Source organism: Pagrus major, chromosome 11 (genome assembly GCF_040436345.1).
Source record: "Pagrus major chromosome 11, Pma_NU_1.0".
NCBI classification, from domain to species: domain Eukaryota; kingdom Metazoa; phylum Chordata; class Actinopteri; order Spariformes; family Sparidae; genus Pagrus; species Pagrus major.
This window is the reverse complement of record NC_133225.1, coordinates 12,223,480-12,229,479: the sequence shown is the minus strand read 5'-3', so window position 1 is coordinate 12,229,479 and position 6,000 is coordinate 12,223,480.

The following is a 6,000-nucleotide window of genomic DNA, read 5'->3' as shown; positions in this document are numbered from 1 at the left end:
CTTGCTCACATATCAGCCTGAACAGCTAAGTTGGACATCTGTGTTTCACAAGAGAGAGAGAGGAAAAAAGTTTGTGCTGATGACATTTTGAGCATTCCTGTTGTATCTGTGGCAGGTTATCTCCCACGACGCGGCAGATGCAATCCTCTCTCCACGATTATCCTCTTCTCCTCTCTCCACGACGACTCACAGCTCTGCGCGCCACGATCGTTTATAGGTTCCACGTGAACGCGCAGAGCTCCGTCGCGCGGTCGGGGCTCTTCTCCTCACCAGCAGCCAGATTATTGGACCAGAGCGAGTTCACGATCTGAAACATCAAAGTCTTCCAGCGTGTCCGTCAGAGGTGAGGCGTGGCAGCACAACTTCCAGATAATCATGTTTGCGCTGCTGCTTTTAAAAGGAGCCACGGGGACGTGGAGACAGCGGCGCGCGTAAAATATGCAGGTGAGTGGAGAGGATGCATGTGCCGAATTTCGACTGTACACGAACAAACAGTCCTGTTTTTGTTATGTTCTCTCTCCAGACGTGTGTGGGGAAGAATCAGGGACACAAAATAAAAACAGTGAGCCTTACTGGAGGGAAAAAAGGACAACCTCTCCGGATGAGCATGCTGCACTTTGACTATAAACTTCAATAGGATAAAGCTGTCGTGCGCACTCGAGGTATAGTGTGTGTGTGTGTGTGTGTGCTCCGAGTAAATCCCCAGGTTGCAACTTTTGAGAGGAGAAAGGAAACGAGGTCAGGAGCGTCTCTGCAAATTTTAAATACACCATGAAAATAAAAAAGCTCTGCACATTAAAATTGAAAGATCATTGCCAAATAATAATAATAATAATAATAATAATAATAATAATAATAATAATAATAATATGTTTCCAAATGTTTCAGTGCTTAGTTTTCTTGACTTATTTGTATTTTTAGCTTCAGGGTGAGGGGAAAACAAAATGGTCCAACAGAGACAAGAGTATCCTGTGTGAGAATATAAATATTAATAATGAAAATTAAACCTCACTGGAGAATTGTATTTTCTACAAATATTCAAGCTGTGTTATGCATTCAGAGGAGTAAGTTTTGCAGAAACTGTCAGCACAAATTAGTAGAGGTAAATATATTCCAAATAAAAACCACAGGGGAGATAATTAAAAACAGAATTCTTCACTTGTATTGTTCTAGCTCAGAATGTATTCACTTTGCATCATTCAAGCCTTTGTACCTGATTTTCTGCCCTTCCAAATTGTAATAATGTGTTCCTTTTTCACATGATGTACTGCAAATCCACAGTTGTGTGATCAACTTCAGTACTTGATGGCTGCCAGCAGGGATCAAGTGGGGAAACAATGACATGCCAGTGCCACCTGTTGTAGCTGCTGTCATTCTTTCAAATGGGAAAGCCCAAGTAAACATCAGAATAAGGGTGGAAACAGTTTTCACAGGGGCAAAAATATAATATATAACAACTTTGAGCGGGACAACTACATGAAATTTTCTCAAGAGCAGTTTACTGAGGGGGACACCAAAAGTAGTGCTGAAACTCTGCACACGAACACCCAGCGAAGGGAAACTACATTACTGCATTTGCTGCTGCAAACCCTGGTTAATGTTGGTGTGTGAGTGGTGACAATAAATGTCTTTTTTGTTGATTTCAGTGGAAGAAGAAAAGAAATGTCTAACATATCCTTTGTTTGACTCCTTACAGGAGGTCAGCCACCAGCGTCAAGTTCAGGTTCCCACACATGCACTGTACCTGCATCATGTGCCCCTGCTGAGGGCTACAGGGGCACAAGTGCTTTCATTTTTATTAATTTTATTGAAATTACATAGTTGTGTTTTCAGTACAATGATATATTGGGGGGGACAAAGTATATTTTTCCCATGATGGGGGGGTTGTGTTTCCCCTGTATCCGTTGGGATTTATAGCCATGAGTTTTTAACAAGATGGACTTCAAACCACCCCTACAACAAGTTTTTCAAATCACTTCTGTTGTCTGTAAGTAATCCCTCCCTGTAAGTTTTCAAAGCAAATTAAAAAGACAGACGGAATTACAAAAAAAAAAAAAAAAATCATCTGCAGTCTTTTAATCCCTTGCAACCCAGTTCTTGTCATCTTAACACCTCCTAAACCCCCAAATGTGCAAGCAGTGACAGTGCAGGGTTTAATGTTCTAAGCGTTCAAATCTGTGATGTAGCCTGGAATAAGTCTGCACAGGCTGCTTACTAAGCACCAATATTTCACAAGTTGCAAACCAGTTTTCATCCTCTCCAAATTATCATACACCCTCACATAAACAACAGCGATCAGGATGTTGATAAAACCATCAATAATTGCAAAGCATTAAAGCATTGTAAACCCAGTTCAACCCAGTTTAAGACAAAGTGGTGCTACAGTGGGGTTTAGAAGTTTAGACATGTGTGAATATGTCGGTGGAGGAGAAGCTCATAGACCATATTCACACGGCGGCCATATTTCCTCTGATGTCACGCTCAGGGTGGGAAGCTCAAGTGTCACCGGCTACTGCTGTTCCAGGTTGCAAGTCCTTTTAAATATAAGAAATCTGACAATTCTTTATCATTTCAGTGTTTGGTGATTGTTAAGCAGCTAAATTGAATGGTTGAATGCTAACGTTAGCTAATAGGTTATCAAATATGTTGTTTTACCTTGAAATATGGCCCGATGTCCCTACAGATTTTCACTATCAATCACATTTTTAAGTTGCTGATCAATCGGGAGGCAGTGAAATGATGACAATTTGTCAGATTCCCTATATTTATGCAACTGGCAAACTGGAACACAGCAGCATAACATTATCCCAGCACTCGAGCTTCACACCCTGAGCATGACGTCAGAAGAAAATGGCCCCCATGCCAATATGGTCTATTGGAAATTCTCCTCAGAGTCTCCTGTGAAATCATGGGGTCATTGATGCAGCCAGCGATTCAACAGAAGTATTCTCTAGTCTGGACAGTCTGTTGGGTCCTCAAAACCAGCTCTGTTGTGCTTTCATTAAGGATCTGTGGCAGAGAAAGCCTGGGGCAGGAGTGATAGTGACACATATAAAGAGAAGATAAATCTCTCACATCTCAGTTGTTGCGTCACCCTTTTATTCACTTTAAAGAAGTGAATTTGAAGTTGGGGAATGACTGCACAGCCTGTTCCAAGGTTGTTTTGGCTGTCATGATTGATGGTGATTGATTCAGTTCAGTGAGTGGGCAAACTGTTAAAAAGGCAGCGTCTGTCTGACGCAAAGCTTTGTTTGATTAGTAATGACACTGAAGTGACCCCTGTCTAACTGACCCATGAAACAAGGATGCATTTCTGACCGTTCATGCATCCTGCTTGACAGAATCGTTAAAAAACGAGAGAATGATTAGGTGGATAAGTTTTGATATCTATATGCCATGAGTGCTGACTGTCTCCTTGAATGAGTAAAAAACAGTTTACTATCTTGTCCCAGCGGGGCTAGGCTCAGGCTCGCAGTCAGAATCACCTTGAGAACGATTAGTATTCCAGGGTGGAAAAAGAATGACTTCAGGTTGTCATCTGATCAGGCTAATATTTGGTGTAGGCCAAACTCTGGGGATACAATTCTGCTGTCAAACATTTATCTTTGTCCTGACACAACTGCACATTAATCCAGAGTGCTTTGAGGACAATTTCAGTTGGAACTGGTTGTTGAGTTCACATAAGTCCGCCTCACAGCCCAGTCACCAACATAAAAGGTTGGCAATTAACATTTCTGCGAACCACTGAATGTTGCATATCATAATTGAGTACCAGACCTACCTTTAAGTCTTGTCTTTAAACTCCTTGTTATGTTGCTGCCGCTGTTTCATTTCTGCAAATAGATTGCTTTGATATTTGTACTATCAGCCTTTGTAAACACTGAGGTAAATTGTGTCTGACACAGTTATTTATGGAGATTTTTTTAGGTTCGTGTTTAGTGCTGATTGGAGCCACCAGCTTTAGGGTGACTCACTGCCCGGTTAATGAAACCTTCATTTATTTGCACTGTGTGTGTTAGTGTGTACGATGTGTGTCGACTCACTCTCACCTTTACCTTGCTGCATCTTTGCTGACTGGATTGACGGGTGGTCTGTTTTGTTTCTAAATATTCATTATCTCCCTGGAAAATTTTAATTTACACCATCTGGGTATGAAGAGATAATCTTAAAATGGGCAGCAATTATCTAAAAAAAACAAAAAAACACAGATATTTGTGTTTGGGACGTCATGATAAACTAATATGTTCCGTACTTATTTGAAGAATCTGAATATTACAAGTATATAACATGTTGGTGCAAACAGGAACCAAAATTTATCCCTGAGACCGTCAAAATATATATAACTCTTCTATAGCTATAAATATTCTCTTTGTTTAATAAGCTCGTTATTTCTAAGAGTGTACCAGCTCTACATCACGTCTAAATTGCTGATTTAGGTGACTGGATCCAAAGGTGATTTAAGATGCTTCCTATTCAGAGCAAGGTGTCTGCTCTGCTAACTTTTTACAGTACTCACCCTGCCTCCAGCTCTGACATAGTGATTAGAGGCAGAAGTAATTGAAGTGACATCCAGACATCTTCAGACCCTCGATGTCTTCAGAGTATATTTAGATTCCTCCATCTAATGTTTACAGCAACATTTTTTACAGACCATGCTTTGGTAAAAAATTGCTGTCAAGGTAATTTTAGCTTTTTCAACAAAACCTGCAGCTGCACCAACTCTCTGTGGAGACACACTTCAGAAATGTCCCAATGCTGATTATATTTCCTGAAAAATCTCTGTCGAAGCAATTGTGTTGGTAATCACTTGTGTTTGGTCCATCCTTGGGAGCATTCATTTGTCAAGTTAAAATTGAAAGCCTCTCTGACCAAGGCTAGTCTTTTTACATGGCTTTCAAATATGTGGACATTTTAACAGCCTTGTGAGACATGTCTGTTGCCATGTTGTGCTGTTTGCAGTATAACTTCTTGGTGTTATTCTTATTGATTGTGGATAGAGATAATGCAGAACCCTTTTTGCAGGCTATTTTCTTTCGACCAGGACTTGCAATGTTAACAATTAAAGTAAGGCTGCATAAATTCATTTATACATAAATTACCCCCCACAAATTAATAAATGACTTATTAAGAACCCTATCCCACAATTTGTGGTTATATATCAACAACTTGTCCGTTTGCAGTAGTTTTCCACACAGTGTGGGATGTAAAGTAATTAAGCTGCATACAACAGCAATGCAACAAGTCCACAAGAATCATAGTTTGACATCAAAGTAGGTCTTTACAGGCAAAAACCTGGTTTATGTATGAAGACAATTACATTTAATGCTAAATACATTTACACTGTATGTCTCAATTGGCTGATCTGTATCTGTGGTTAGAAACTGCATATTGAGCCTTTAATCCCACCATTTAAATTTCTAGTTTACACAACTAATTAATTCCAAATCATCATGTGCAAGGATAATAAGTCACAACAGCAAACTAATGGCAACCAGTGCATTAGGACTAATTCATTCGTGTGGAGGGCCGCACACATATCTGAATTCATTCTGATGCTAAAATGAATCACTCTTTAACTGATAACCCTTTTATAGAGAGTTGTTGACAGATTATCTACACTATAAGTATAAACAGTATTCATCAGAAGCATGCTTTCTAGCATGTAGCTATGTGGCAGTGCTGACGTGCGCCTTGTGTTGAAAATCAGGAAAGGTTGCCCACGGCTGATGTTCCGATGGCTGAAAGAATAGCAAAGATGGGAAGAAATGTCAGTAAGAGACTGCAGAAAAATGGGAGCAGTTATGCCCTTCATTAATTATGACTACAAAGGTTAATCTGATTCATTGAGAAAATTATTTCAGCAGAAAGCAAGAACAAAATACATTTTACAGTAGTTCATTTTCCTGAATGGTATAATGAAATTAATTCATTCCATGCATAGCTAAATGTGGGAGATTTAACTGATAGTACAGTTTTCGAGAGAGAAAACTGTGCATACAA